At 36.5% G+C, this 16243-nt stretch overlaps 1 protein-coding gene across 4 annotated transcripts in view; it reads left to right on the top strand.

Annotated features, from left to right (window-relative positions):
• CADM2 (cell adhesion molecule 2) overlaps positions 1 to 16243 on the top strand; it is a 1288026-nt gene that overhangs the window by 607614 nt on the left and 664169 nt on the right. The window lies entirely within an intron of this gene.

Raw genomic sequence — 16243 nt, 5'->3', positions numbered from 1 at the left:
GACACTAGCGCTGTGAAGTTAAAAATGCAGTAAGTTTCAGATCTTCCAGGAAAACAGTCCACTTTGCTTTAATTTTCTAGTCGAAACCTATTTTTGGCCTGAATGATCAAGCGTGTTTGCCTTCGCTTCTTGTTGACAGTAGAAGCAGGATGAGAATGTTGTCCTTTCAGTCACAGTAAAGGATCAGTTGAATAGAATTTTCATATCCTATTTAATACCATATATTAGGCTAACCCTTCTCAAAAGATAGCCTTAGTGTTTCTCACCAGACAAAATTGTATCTAAGTCGTTTGAAAGGGAAAATAAGACCCAACATGAACAGAAAGGGGAAATTGCAAATTCTGCCATTTCCCCTACCCTTACTATTTGCAATTCTGAGTACACATTTAACTACCCCATTTCATCTGGTTTGATTCCTTTCGAAGAAAGTAATCATTACTGCTCATTTTGCAACCAACACATGTAATTTGTGGCTATAAAATATCATGAGCACTACAAATAAAAATACACTGATTCTCAGGGATTATTCCATGTTTCATATTGGTGTGTAGGCAGACGGATGGATGGATGGATGGATGGATGGATGGATGGATGGATGGACAGACAGACAGATAGATGGATGGATAGATAGATAGATAGATAGACAGTTGATAGATAGATAGATAGACAGACAGATAGATGATAGATAGATAGATAGATAGATAGACATATAGACAGATAGATGATAGATAGATAGACATATAGACAGATAGATGATAGATAGATAGATAGATAAATAGATAGATGGATAGATAGACAGACACATAGACAGATAGATGATAGATAGACAGATAGATGATAGATAGACAGATAGATGATAGATAGATAGATAGATAGGCAGACAGATAGATGATAGATAGATAGACAGATAGATAGATAGATAGATAGATAGATAGATAGATAGATAGATAGATGGATGGATAGATAGATAGGTGGATGGATGAATGGGTGGATGGATGGATGGATAGATAGATAATCAGAAAAACATATTAAATCTTTCTATAAGGTCTATCTTCTAAAGCTGCATAAGAGTTCAGAGAATAATACATAATTATTAAAAAAAAAGCATCATCTTTGAGGAAGAAGAGAATGAAAACCCAGGTACTCTTTTTTCCTGTTTGCGATTTCAAATTTCAAAATTGTTATTATTCCATAAATTAAATAGAAATCAATTAGGAGAGTTTATCATTTTCCCAGAACTTATATTATTCCAACCATATACCTTTTGAGTAGCTGTTCTCATTAATTCATATGAAGGGCTTTATTAAAAAAAACATAGAAAAAGCTAAGGCACTGCCAATCATCAAAATAAGAGAGACAAAACACTCACTAAAAGAAAATATTCTGCAGCTAATCTATATTTCAAACTAATCATGGAGTGGATTCACATTCACTCCCACATGCAAGGAGATCTCTATTGCTCCAAAGTGTTTTGTTTTTTGCCTTGACAAGCATGACAACCTGAAAAATAGCAGCGCCTTCAGGTTAATTTCATAGGTTTATGAAGATATGAGGTGCTTAGCTAAAAGTCTTATGAAGAAAGGCAGTTTTGGGGAAAATGTTAGGAAATATTTTTAAATGAAATGATATGTGAGAGAGAAAAGGAAATAGGAGAAGATGTTCCTTTACGTTAGAAAGCAAAATTACAGAGCAACCACGTGGATTTTTAAAAAGTGAGAAAATGTTCAATGTTTCTACAAACTTCCCAATATTTTATATAATGTGCCTTTACATAAATCTTTTTTTTTTATTAAAGGAGTAAAGAAGTCAAAGGAAACTTGAGTTTAACTTCTTCATTCCCACATTGACCTGAGCCTGTTTGGTCCTTCCTTTAGCGTCTTGGCTCTGCTCAATCCTCCTCATCTGGAGAAGGTCACGGTGAGTGATTTGCCTTTTTGCCAATCACTCAACCTGTTAAAAGCCGTGCCTCCTCCATAATGATCAATGACGGCACATGAGGCAGTGTATTATGCTTAACAGATGAGCGGCAGCCCGGCTTGTTTGCACAGAGGAGACCCTCTTTAATAATGAAAGCCACCTCCTGGACACTTATTCATCTTTGCCTTTAAATGCCGTATAGGCATAAGAAGAAAACTTCCTCACCATTTTGAAAGGGCTTTCGTGACAGGGAAGCCGCCTCTGCCACATTCGGACTTGCTGCAGAGGAGGCCAGCGTCTCCGCAGGAGAGTGGCTTCCCCACACCGAGCGACAGACCGGCTTCATTTCCGGGGAGCTGGAGAGCCGGTGTCGCGTCCCATGGTATGTGGCATGTGGCACTGGACGGCAGATTCGTAGCAGGATTAGGGAAGACTTTGCCTGAGGCCACAACCATTAGATGTGTGTTTCTGGAGCCTCCAGAGGTCTGAATCCCGCCCCTGTCAGAAAGCCATCGGTCTCTTTTTTTGGCTAATGGCTCAGAACTTGTAAAAGTTTGCTTGTCGCTGGTTAACTCTCCCCCTTTTTTCCTTCTGTGGTGGTAGGAGTTATTTATAGAAAAGCCTCTATTAGCAGCCCTTTACTTGGGCACCTGACTTGTCAACATCTCTACAAATCCAAGGGGCAGACTTTGAGAGAGCCTCCAGGATTAATAGGAAAACGAAATTGCTAAAATTCTTCGAAATGACACTCAGAACTGTGAGCTGAGACTAAAAGCAGTTCTGAGGTATTGCAGGCTCCAACGATCAAGGGTGGAAAGGAGACAAAGCGTGTTTCTCCCATCATTTCCCCGCATAGGAAGCATTATCTTAAGGATGCAGAAAATGAACCCAAAGTACCGTTAGCAGCCTGTTCTTCCCCGGCACGTAAACATGAGTTTTTGCTCTTCTGGCTGTGATATCAGGAGCCCGAATGCACAAGGGCTCCACCCTTGCCTACACGTTCCCGTTGCATGAATACAGACGCCATCTCCGGTGTGTCCTCATCTCCTCTGCAGGAATCCAAAGGGCTCAATCCTTGGTTAGGCTTCCCTTTGCAATGGATAAAATGGATGACGCCCCGACTCTTTTCCAGGCACTAAGCTAAGTTATAAAAAGAGGCCAGAGAGCGCTTCGGGCCTGGAGAAGCTTACAATCCAACAGACATACAAACACATGCATACACGCAAGCAAATATATACCAAACGAGCTATAGAAGGGGTGAATTATTTCAACTCTTTGCAGCTGAAGAAGTCACCCAGGAGTATAGAGGAAGAAGCGAGGAGGGGCCCAGGACAGAACCTTGAGGGCTACCTATGATTGAGGTTGTGACCTGGAGGGAGATCCAGCAAAGGAGACAGAGTAGTAGATAGGTTGGAGAAAAATCAGGGGAGAGTCGTTTCCCCAAACCTAAAGAGAAGGGAGTATCAAGGAGGAAAGAGTGATCAACAGTGTTAAAGTCTGGAGAGAAACCAAGGGCCATGAGGATTGGGGGAAAAGCCATTGGATTTATGAAATAGGAGATCTCTGGAGAGAGCAGTTTTAATGGAAAGATAAAGTAGGGAATTAGATTCTAAGGTTGAGAAGATAGTGAGAGAAGAGAAAGTAGATCCTTGTGTAGATTGCTTTGCAAAAGTGTTGAGTGACAAAAGGCAGAAAAGATAGGAGATGATCTTCGCAAGGATGAAAAGATCAAGTGTGAGTTTTTCCAGGATAGGAAAGACATGGGAATATTTTTAGATGGTAGGAAATGAACCAGTAGAAAGGGAGAAATTAAAAATAAGTTAAATAGAGGGAACGGATGAGGGAGAAAGTCTATTGGAGAAGATGGTTAAAATGGAATTACTTGCACAAGTAGAGGACTTAGCCTTATTTAGGAATAAGGCCACTTATCATTTAAATAAGGTGCAACAGGAAGTAGCAGAAGATGAGGAAGAGGGCAGAATAGAGAATTCGGACAGCATATGGCCTCAGTGGGTTTTTTTTCCTGGAAAATATGAAGCGTGGGGGAACAAGGAAGCATGGGGGGTTTGAGGAAGGAGGAAAAAGTTTGAAAACGCCTTTGTGGAGAGTAGGATAGCGAACTGAGAGAAGTATAGCAGATTGCTTAGCAGCAATCAGGGCCTAATTGAAGTTATAGAACATAAATTTGGAGCAGGCCTAGTCAGAATGTTTATCTGATTTTCTGTACTTTAGTTTAGCCATAGAGGCATATAAGTAGGAATGTGATAAATATTTTTGATGATTTTTTTTGATGACGATTGTGGTGTTTTATTTCAGAAGTGTTTTAATACAATTAGAGGACAATTACTGAGTCACACTGAATATCCTGGAATACATTTAAGGTATTAAAGGAAATAACATACATCTTAACTATCCACACAGTATTAATGAAAACATTTGGTTCTTGTAGTTCACACGAGATAACTCAGCGTGCTGGTTACTTCTTCCTATATGCACGGTTGTTGTCACAGTATGTGAGTAAATATTATAGGAACTTTAATTCACAGATCATGAAAATGGTGCTCTACCTCCCTTTCCCCTATGAAATAGGAATAGCCTGCAAAGACCAGAAATAAATGTTGCTTTGTGAAAAATCCACAATATTGGAACTCTAAAAAAAGCAGTCAATTTAAGGCAGGATACTGAAACTTCTATGCAACCTTAATCTTAAAAACAGAAAAATGAAAATTTTATTATGGCCCATGCATGCATTAACATACTAATATACCTAAGGATCAGGTAAAGGTAGTAAAAACAAACAAACTTCAGTGCAGGTTCTACATTGAGTTCTTCAATATAGAAAATTAGAGGTCAATGCTCATTAAGCAATTAATTAAGCAATTGATCAATCCAAAGATGAGGCTTGCTAGGGCAAAATGGAAGAAATGATAAGGAAGTAGGGATTCAAAAGTATTAGGCAATCTAGAGTTGAATTGGTTTACCAAGGATGCAAGATGGGGAGGAAAAGAAAGAGTGATTAGTATAGGTAAGATGGCATGGGCTGAGGTAGTATGGAGGAGAGGGCAGGTGGGTAGGTTTAGGAACTGAAAGGTTAGAGTATTTGAAGGAATCAGTGGGCATGACGTTAGGAGTCAGTATGGAGAGAAATATTGTAAACCTGATAATCTAACTGGCTTTAATTAAAATTAAAATTAATCGTGGAGACTTTATATTAAATTTACAATTATTTATTTATAAAAATAGAAAGAAAACTATTACCACATCTTTCTAACTACCACAGTCTCAGTTACACTGCTTCTTCAGGTCCCGGGTTCCCAGCTGGCGCTGGCATAAATTTGGGCTAGATAAATTCAGGTCAAAAAGAGTGAGCTTAAGGGACCAGAGCACAATAAAAAGCACAAAGGTCACAAGTTCCTGCTTGCCCCAGCTCTTATTTGGCCAATGAGGTTACGCCTACTTTGACTTTCCAATTGGGCAGTCTAGGTCATGTGTTCTAAGTTTCGGGCATATTCTTCCGCTCAGGGCTTGAGTTGGTCATGTGGTCTTACCAATCACATGACTTATTCTAGTTTTATTTTAATTTCACACAAAATTATCGAGGACGGAAAAGGAGTGACGGGGTCATGGTGAGGTTTTATACACACAGATCTTTTATTGGGTATTTAATATGAACTGCATTAATCACAAAGGAAAACAGGTTACCGAGTGATTGAGAAGAGGGGAGATCCTGGAAGGGGCTATGGAGAGCAAGGGGTATTTTACCTCTTTGGTCTTAACCAGTGAGTTAATAATTAGGATGAGTGAAAAGGTAATCAGTACTGGAAAAGGTGGCCAAGGACGCTGTGTCAGCAGGGAGAATCTAGACTTCAGTAATAGCTAGTAGAAGTGGGAGGAGAATAGATTGAAGATGAAAGGAAACTTGTTGCTTGTGGAATGGGTACTTCAAAGGGAGCCAGGCAATGAGTGGGTAAGATTAGGCTGAGAATTTGGGATAAGCGGGAAACGAGGAATCTGGGAGTAGGGCTATGGAATAGTGTTTGGATGACAATTCACAGGAGTTCGAAGTCCCTGGGATGTGAAAATAGGAACGTGGGAAAATGTTCCTCATGGAGTGGAGGGTACATAAAAGGAGAGGAACAGAAGGAGACAGGAGGCTGTAAGTCAAAGAATGAGTTAATCTTCTTGCTACTAGACTTCCTCCATATCTCAACTGGGAGACTAGGATGGTGGCAGGAGGCAGAATCATTAAACAGCTTCCCAAGGTATCCCATAATAAGTGAAAGAGTGGCTTCTCTTGACTCAAAATCTGGTACCCTTCCCATTATGCTATGTTACCTCTCCCAGAAATTGTATTTTCACCACCAGATGGCAAAAGTAGAAACAAAGAGTTCTTAAGATCCAAATGTTGACTTAATGTAAAGACAAATTTCCTAACAATTAGAGCTGTCCAATGGTGGAGTGTCTCTGGAAGTATTATGCACCTTCCCTAGCTATCATCAGAGGTCTTTAAGTGAAGGATGTATGATTGGGTATCCCCAGTTTCGCAAGGAATCTTAAGAATATATTGTTTGGAATTGATAACCCTTACAGTTTTCTCAGACTCAGACTGAGCTTTTGTAATTTTCTTGTTACATCTTACAGATTTAGATTTGGAAGGGCTCTTGCTATTAATCTAATCTCAAACAAGCATTTTACAATTGAGGGAGGTGATAAAGATTAGATATGATTTGTCCTAGTCACACAGATCATAAATGGCAGGAGAGTTTTGAACCCAGGTCTTCTGACTCTAACTATAGGGTGCTTTCAACAATATCATAAATATGTGTTCATTTAAATTGAGTAGCAATAAAACGCACAAATCTATTTTGCCTTTCAAATTGAGTATTTCCCATGAAATTTGGCTGTGGAGATTTGGATTCCTTTGTATGCCTGATCATGTCTGCATACTATCCTATCAAATGCATAATATCATATACATATAATATTCCATCTTCCTATTTATAAGTAGAAATATTTCTTCCACCTATCTTTGAATGGGCTAATCAGCCCAGGCTTTTAATATATTTAACTTTCATTGTTTAGATCTTGTTTTCATGAGCTTTTCTGGCAAGAAAAAAAAATATTAAAGAAATCTCAAGATTTTAGACTATGAAATTTTAATGTGAATCCTTTGATGCTAATCAAATCTCTTGATAATGATTTTTATATTTTAATAAGTTTTTCTTCCACAAAATCGTTCTCATTGCTAAGAATTTCTCTGAAGGAAATTTCATAATCAGACGAAAGTCTCTGGGTCACTTACCAAAATATGCCTCCATTTCACAGGTTTAAATATAGAAAGCATTGTAGAGGTCATTTCTTCCAACTTCCTTATTTTGCATTTTTGCTTTTTGTAACAGTGAGAAAAAAATAGAGAAATTTGAGTATATGAATGTGGCTTTTCTCTATTTTTCCTTCATTAGTATACTTTAGAATCTTGACATTATTGATTTTTATCTGATGATCTAAGACTTGGCATTTGTTATATAAAATTCATAGCAAAGTGAAGGCAAATATAGCCATGCTTTTAAGCATTTAAATTTTTACTCAGTTTAGTGAATCATTTTTTTAAATACCATTTAATGCTGACAGTAAAAATATACTCCAGAAAGTTGGTAAAAAATTCTCTATGTGATTTTGCTAACCAAATAAATACACTGACAAAAGTTCTACACAAGTAATAAGTTGAATGATGCTTATTTATTAGTTATAAAGTTGTAGAGAATAAATGAAATTTTATTACCTTTCACTTTCATCATAAATGATCCAAGAATATATCTCACTTTACTACTCTTGCATGGCAAATGTTTCTTCCCTTTATTTATATTTCTTATGGTGAATTCTTCCAAAGTTCATAGATTTTCATAGAGATGAATGACTTTTCTTAGTTGGATACGCTCAGCTAACGGCATGGCAGTTGGGGTTGGGCATGAAAATAATAGGTATATTTCATTAGCAAGTGAGGAATGGCATTTTGACTCCTTTGCTAGTTGTTCAAGTATTTATGATTTTCACCTACAAAAAGGAGAGGATTTTAAAAATTGCTTCATAATGATGAAGAAAAATACTACTGAGATACTGAGACCGAAGAAAGAAGTTCATTTTCCCTTCATCACAATGTCAAATTCTTTCCAAACATATTTAAATTTGTGTTCTAGCATATTTGAGCATAAGACAACAATCAAAGATGAACTTTCATTTCTCAAGGATGCAAAAGAACTTCATTTTTCTCCTCTTCAATCCTCCCCATACACTTAAATTACAAGTACCTTGATGAAGATCCTATTGATGTTATTAATGTTTCTTGTGAGTTGGAAAAGAAGATACACTTCAAAAGAAGCTAGAAAGCACAGAAAACAAATGGAGATCAATGATAGTGTACGATGCTCTCCTGACTGCCTAGTGAGCTGAGTCTTTGAGGGCAAGGAGAGAACAGATGGAACAACCTTACTCATTCCAAATGAGGTAAACCAAATAGTATTTTGTAGTGTTTTTTTTTATGTAAAATGAAAAATTCCAACTCTCTTTTACATATATTCTGTGCTAAAATTATTTGTTACAATCTTTAATATGAACTTGGTCCAATTTATGACAAGGGATTTTTTATGAAAGGAGAGAAGAGATGGGTAGCTCATTTTCAAATAATGCAGGAGAAATCATGTTTTCATAGGAGAGGAAGAAGAAATTTGGTAATTATTTCAGAGAAGTCAGATTTGCAGAGTTTTTAAATGTACTTTTCATGGTCTAGAAGGAACTTGTTTTGTTTTTTTAATTAATGGAATAATTATATATATATTATATTATTATATATGTTATAATAATATAATATATATTATAAATAATGGAATCTATTTTAATGTTCTTTTCAGTATAATGATTTCAAAAATCTTTTTACCAGTGTTTCCTTCTTAACATTATTTTCCAGTTTGTAATGTCTGATTCTACATTTGTAAACATGTGACTGCTTTAAGCTTATCTGCAAATATAAATATATCTCTATAAGGCACCATATATAAATCTGTTTTGTGTTCTTCACTTTGACCTTTTCTGTAGTCAATAGATCATTGGTCTAGAGCAAAATTTAAAATACAGATATATGTATGTGCATATCTATGTTTTTGATGTCAATCACCTCTTTGACAATCCAGAGTGGACCCCTATTGTTGTGTGTGCATGTGTGTGTGATTTTATATATATATGTGTGTGTGTATACATGTGTGCATATGTAAAACATTTATGTATAAAAACATATACCCTTCTACATAAACATTGATATATAATTCATTGCATATGTGCTTGTGTAGACACACATATACATATTTATATATGGACATACCTCTATGTAAACACATGTATATATATATAGACACAAACATCTACCTGATTAAAAGGGAAGTTAATTATATTGAAATTTATGTATTGATTTTTAAAAATTACAATGTCGGGGAAAGTCAGGTTAGAAGCTACTAGAATAGAGTATGGAGAAGAGTTTTGCTTCTTCTGTTGATATTCGTGGAAGCTGAGAATTTCATTAAATGTGAGTAGAAAGTGTGTTGATGGCATTTCAAATGATTGCTTTACAAAGTTTCTAAATAGGCTTATTTATTAATAGCCTATTGAAAACTGGACTTTTCCTTTTAAACAACAGATCAAGCAATAACATTTTATCAGTTGCCAAACATGGGGCAGGATTTATACTAAGTGTTTTGAAGACTTCTGTGATTTGAAACCTGTTTAATATTGTTGATCTTTTGCCTTTGTTGAGAAGCATACATTTGAAATCATTTTTTTTAAAACTGAGAGATATTTATTTTTAAATTTAACTTCAATGAATAAAAATCCATTTTTATCCATCTCAGTTTCCCTTTACCCCATTATAAAAGGACAAAAATCCTTGTAAGAAATATTCATAGTCAAGTAACACAAATTTCTAAGTTGGCATAAAATCACATCCATGTATTCCAGTCTTCCTTCTGAGCCCATTACTTTTCTGTCAGAAGATGAGCAGCATATTTCACTCTGAGTCCCCTGTATTTTATACCGATTTCCAAGTCAATGAACATCAGGTTCCTCATCTTTAAAATGGGAAAAATAATAGTAGATTCCTAACAAGGTTGTTATAAAGATAAAACCAGATCATTTTTGTAAAGGATTTTATCAATCTTCAACTATTATTGTTTTAAAATTTAAAACAAAAACCTTTTTGAAGTAACTATTTGATCCTTCATTTGACTTTCTGATACTTTCTCTCTGCTTTTACAGAAGAAAAAATTATAGGGTTTATTATTATTAAAGTGAAGGAGGCTAGGAGGATGAGGAGCAAAGGAATCCCTATGCTATGAAATCTGGATACTCCTCCCACCTTTTGTAAGGGCCTCCCAAGAATCCTTCTTCAAAGTGGTCTCTATTCTCTTCCTATAAACCCCCTCTATCTGACCATCTGACCTCACTAGTCCTCCAGAATATCGTTGGGACAAGTTTACAGTTCATCAAGATGATGGCTCTGAACTCTTGGCGATTCAAGCCCTCTCCGGCCGGGGGCCATCATCCTCTCTACAAATTCTTGCATCTGCTCTCTGTTGGCAAAGCTTTCCTTTCCTCTTCCTTAGTACAATACTGTGTGTCATTGGACTTCAAAAATAAACAATTTTAGTATAAAAATCATTCTCAATCTGTACAGGTTTCAGAGATTTTTATTTAATAATCTGTGTATGGAAGAAATTAAATTGCTTTTGGATCAGAAGGTACCAAAGCATTCCCAACATTTGGGCTATCAAAGTCCATCTTTTCCTTGTCCTTTTTCAAAGAAGCTTCTTTTCCCTTCTCATTTCAATGAGTGGTGTTTGCAATAAGAGAATACTCGTGAGTTTACACTGCCTTGATTTCTGTTTCCTAGGATTTCCCCATGTTATCATCCCCAGCTGTCCTTCTCAGTGGTCTAGAACTGCCCAAAGGCTAAGTTAATGCTCACTGTAAGCCATCACTCCTTCCTCGCACAGAGCATCCCTCTGCCCTTGTAACTTCAATTAGTTTTATTTAAACTGAGCTAATTGAGTGTTTTGGCGAGAGCAGATGCTTCAGTTCCTCTATTTTCTTGAAGGTTTCACAGTCATGTTCTTTGAGTCCACAAATATGAAACCTAATAGAAACCCCAACGTCACTGTTTATGTGGTGCAGAATGGACCAGTCGAACCTCTGCCGATGCAGCTTTGGGCTTTTCCAAGAGGAGTAGTTCAGATGATCACATGTAAATGTGTTTGTGCTACCTATAAACGTCGAACATGTACGCGTGTGGGCACAGTGCCGCACAAGATCGTCAGCATTATTGCTTTGGAGAGTATCTTTTTGGCATCATCTATAGACAATGATTTGCCTTCTCTGCGTACTGTCTTTTCAGCCCTGTGGAGAGATGGACCAAGTAGAGTTCGTATAGGAAACAGGAGCTACACACAGCACATTGCTATGCTTTCTCATGTTTGAGGTGCTTATGAATTAAGCCCATTTCCTAATTGGATTGAACCCGCCTCTTTGAAGTCTGTGTGTATGACAGAGAGGCAGAAATGGACCCCCAACATTGGGCTGAACATCTATGCTACTTTTCCATCCTACATTATCTAAATTCCATGTAGTTAGCAATGTAGAAGAACTGTTCCTTTTCCTGTGTTCTGCCTGAAATGGCGTCCTCGTTCTGCTCGTGAAAGAGATAGCGCGGCCTCCGGGGATGGTGTCCCTAAAGCTGGTCTGTGTTAGAGAATCACTGATCTTTCCGAGAGTGGGTGTCTGGTTGTGTCAGAGCCCAGTGCACACGCGGGCATACATACACTCGAAGTGGCTTCTAAAAAAGGTCAGTGCATGATTAACTGAGAACACAAGTAGCTGTCTTTGCCTGTGGAGGTGAACGCAACATATGTGCGATAGACCACCAGTGTTCTAGAGACCACATCTGGCATTAGCAGTTATATTTAGCGCCGTGTTTCTCAATTTCAAATTAATGTCATATTTAAATGAGATCCCCCCAAGCCACCCTCTCTTCAGACTAATTACATCTTTAGAGCAGGAAAAGTAACCTATTACATTATATGAAACCAATAAACTGAGAAGATTCCTGATTCAATCCCTTTTCTTAGTGTGAGAGGCATTCGAAGAAGAAGAAGAAGAAGGGAAGCAAGTTTTACCCCAGGAGGCAAGCTTAACAGTGCCCTTGTGAGAAATATATTAGAGACACTATGATATTTATAGAGGGAAAAAGATGATAATGAGTGCGTGGTGATACAAGATCTCATAATATGCTCTATAAGAATTCCGAGTCTCGGCTAGCGTCAATAACATCATTTTAATTCAGCACAGCTCATCCTGAAAGTTAACAATGACCTTCAAAACTTGCTCTTCTTTATTGATGCTGAGTTAAGAACAGAGTAGAGTATCATCTGAAAATAATGACATCAGTGCCCCAGCAGGTATTGTAGTCCAGTTGCAGCTAAATCTCATTTCCTCTTCAAGGAAACAGGTTTTCTTTTGACAATTCTTACGTTGAAAATCATTTAAATCCTGGAGAAATTAAAAATGTCTTCTCAAAACATAATTTCTTTAAAACAACATTCTTTCAGTCTGTAAGAATTATTGAAAGAATTATATTTAATTATTTATAATATGTAGAATATACACAGGTGAGTTGAGTCTTTTTATTCAAAAAGACATTTTGAGAAGAAAAAATAAGAAACAGAAATATTTCTGACCACTGATCAAAATCCTCACAAAATGAAATTATATGTCTGTTATGAATTTATTTATGTAAATATGATTGGATTTTAATTTGGGGGAGAAAGTATTGTAATGGCTGGGGAGAAAAGACTTAATGAATGTAGTTTAGGCATAAATGCCTTGAGTAGACGACATCTAAATTTAATTTCTACAGCTATTTTAACTACTTGTCAAGAAATTAACTCTTCTGGAAGAAAAAATGCTTTTCCACTTCCAATTTTGTGTTCAATGAAAAAGAAATAAACATTTTTTTAGTGTTTAACCAAAGAATTGCCAAACCATTTCCAGTAGCTGTAGATAGGAATAATTTTCCAACATCTTTAGGCATTAAGCCTGCATATCTTGTAGAATTTCCTGCTGTTGTGGAAAATCACTTGAGTTTTTTTTTTTTAATTCTTCCTCATTTTGATTTGAAGAGTCCTTTCTATTTTATTTTCTTCAGTCACCCCTGGAATGAGAATAGAACTGCTACAAATCAGGAAGGAAAGAAGCTCTTTCATTATTCTTACTTCCATAGCTCCAAAAACAACATTTGTGTCTACTAAACAAATGCTTTAGAATTTTATTGAGAAGGCAGCCATAAAGGAACTCAAATGACCAGAGAGTTTGTTTTGTATTAGAAAGCATTTTATTTGAGCTCATTTCAGTGAGCAGCATTAAAGAAAGGTGACATATTTGGCTGAGTTAAAAAATTAATGGATTATCATCTGGAGTAGGCAAGATATATTAGATGAGGAGGTGACTTGGTTCCTCATTTTTTCACTGGCGAAAGTACACATCTCCCACATTGGAAACACGTCATGAAGGCTGGTCCCCCTGCTTGGCCTCCTATTGTTGTCATTGCATTTTTTAAGGAAAGAAATGAGGTGATCCAATGGATAGAAGGCTAGATTTGAAAGCAAAAGAACCAGCTTCATATCTTGGCTCATGTAATGCTAAGCATTATGGCCAAATGACTTAACTTCTCTAGGTTGGCTTCCTTAGCTGTAAAATAAATGGAATGGAAGAGATAATCATGAAATTTCCTTTCAACTTCTATTTTGCTCATCTTAAAAACTAAACAAAACATCTAAAACATTAAACATCTTAAAAACTGCACAAATAGACCTATGTCTATCTAATGTGAATTCTTAGGTGAAATTTAGCATTATATACTTTGCTGAAATCTTCTTTCTTTAAATATAACTTGGGGTGGTACTGATTAACGAGGGCACAATAACTAACGGTGGATCATTAAATAAGTCAATTGATATGTAATAAATTCCTTTGTCTACTCCCAAATCAGAAATGTGAGTACCCTTTATTTACTTAATTCAGAAATATCCTGCCTTAAGCCAACATGATTACATTAGGAATTTATTTTCAAAACCAACTCTAGAAAATGTCCGATAATCAATATGCCTTTAATCCAATTTTCTGAATTTTAATATGAATTTAAATCTCTGTCCATTGTTAATTGGTATTTAGAAAAATAAAAGATGCCAAGATTCTAAGTCACAAATCACATTTGTGTAACATTCTGTTCTTAGTATAGCATGCAAACTCAGATTTTGTGAGTAAAGTATTAGCACCACTTTACAAATGAGGAAACTGGGTCTTAACGTGGAAGTGTTGTGCCTGCATTCACGGGTGGTGAATGGCAGAAATCCATGTTTGCCTCGTTCTTCTGATTCCTTGTAAAGAGGCTGTTGTATTTCATTGTACTACTTAACTAAACAACAATAAAATCATTAATCTGTTATTCATTCAAAGCTTGAAAAATGCTCTTCTCACCACCTTGTAAGGTAGAGAATAGAAGTATTTCCAGCAAGAAACTAAAACTGTGAAAAGTCAGGTGCCCGACCTTCAGTTTGACGCTTTAGGAGGACATCATCTCAGTCATAATTCTTGAGTTATGTTATTCACTTTCGCCTTTACTGTTCCTGTCCTTTAACAAAGTTATTTCCCTTCATTTGGACTCACTTTTTTATCTGTATAATTAGGAGGTAAGATTAAATAACATTTGTACTTTCTTCCCGCTTTTAAACAGTGATTCTAAGTGCCGACGCTGGAATTGAAACTCGGTCAGGTCTTTTAACTTTCGATCTAGCACCCTTCTACACCAATGGTCTGGGACCTACAATGAAGAAGTGATCCGTTCATACATTTGGGCTTTCATTTCCCAGAGTCACCAGGCTGTGTTTTATTTAGTAAGGCATTTATTTATTTATTTTATTTGTTATTTATTGTAATCAATTAATTAATTTAAACATGAAAAAATATTTAATAAGACAGGTCAACTAGTACATTGTGTAAAAGTTGTCAACAACAAGGGTCAAAGCAGGAATTTTGTTTAATTCTTCAGCAGGAAGTTCCGTTAATAAGAGCCATCCATGCCCTAAGTAGTTAATGCAGATTTTGCTGTAATTAACTTGGCTTCTCTTATACCTAACTTTTAATGTAGTGAATAAAATACTCCTGATGTATTTATATAACAAACATTACCTGTAGAATTTTCATTAAAGGGCCTCTCAAAATAAGATAATAAATTCTTCTCTCTCAAAAACACCAACTTATGTATTTGTAAGAAGCACGAGTGTCAGTGGATTCACCTTAAATCCTTAGCTACATAGAAAGCAATAAGAAACAGACTGTCTAGCTGGAGATTGAAGTTTTAATTTATTTTATTTCAAAGGGACTGAGAGAATTTTTTCATAGAACTAATGTATAGTTCTGGTTATTATGAATATCATCTATGGATACATTCAGTTCTATCTTGGTACTCTGAGGCAAGAAGTTCTACCCCAAGTCGTAACTTGTAGAGGGCAAGGATGCCTTCAAACCGTTCGCAGAGCCTAGGATGGTGCTAGACAAATGATGAACGCTTTCTGATAGTGATACTATTTCTGTAGCCTCTCCAAACACAGAAGACATTAAACTTTCTCTCTCTTATTTACTGTATACAATTTTACTGCCGGTACATCGGCGAAACATAGGATGAAAGCTTTGCGGTAGAAAGGCCGTCTTCTGCCAAGGAGGAAACGGACATCCAGAAAAGCTGCGTGGCTGCAGAACTGCTTGTCTTGTTCGGGGCCTAGAATGAAATGATATCAGTGGGAAAAGAAGGATTCAAAATAATTACCCTGGCAATTGGTTTTAATTGATCACAATGCCTATCTGTATTTCAGCCGTTGTAGAGATTTTCGGTTACTGTATGAGAAATTTTCTCCTGAATCAGGTGCGTTAATCATTTTAAAAATAATAGCATATCAAGGCGATATACGCAGAATTTCAAGCCCTGGAGACTTAAAATGTTACTGCTAAGCTCTCTAAAATATGCCCAAACGTGAGCATCTCTCCTCGAGGTGTTGCTCCATTCTTAGCCATAGATGAAATTTGGCGTCCTGGTCCAGACGGACTACATTCATGCAGGGGGTCCCTCGGGTCGTAGCATCCCTGGTGTGGGATTCAGTGCTGGGAGCATTTGGAGGCTTTTGTGGCAGGATTTAAATCTCAGCCTTCCTGACTTCAAGCTTGTAAAAATGAA

This window comes from Monodelphis domestica, chromosome 8 (assembly GCF_027887165.1).
Source record: "Monodelphis domestica isolate mMonDom1 chromosome 8, mMonDom1.pri, whole genome shotgun sequence".
Lineage (NCBI taxonomy): Eukaryota > Metazoa > Chordata > Mammalia > Didelphimorphia > Didelphidae > Monodelphis > Monodelphis domestica.
The sequence above is the reverse complement of the archived record's forward strand: the minus strand, read 5'-3'. Positions and strand labels throughout refer to the sequence as shown.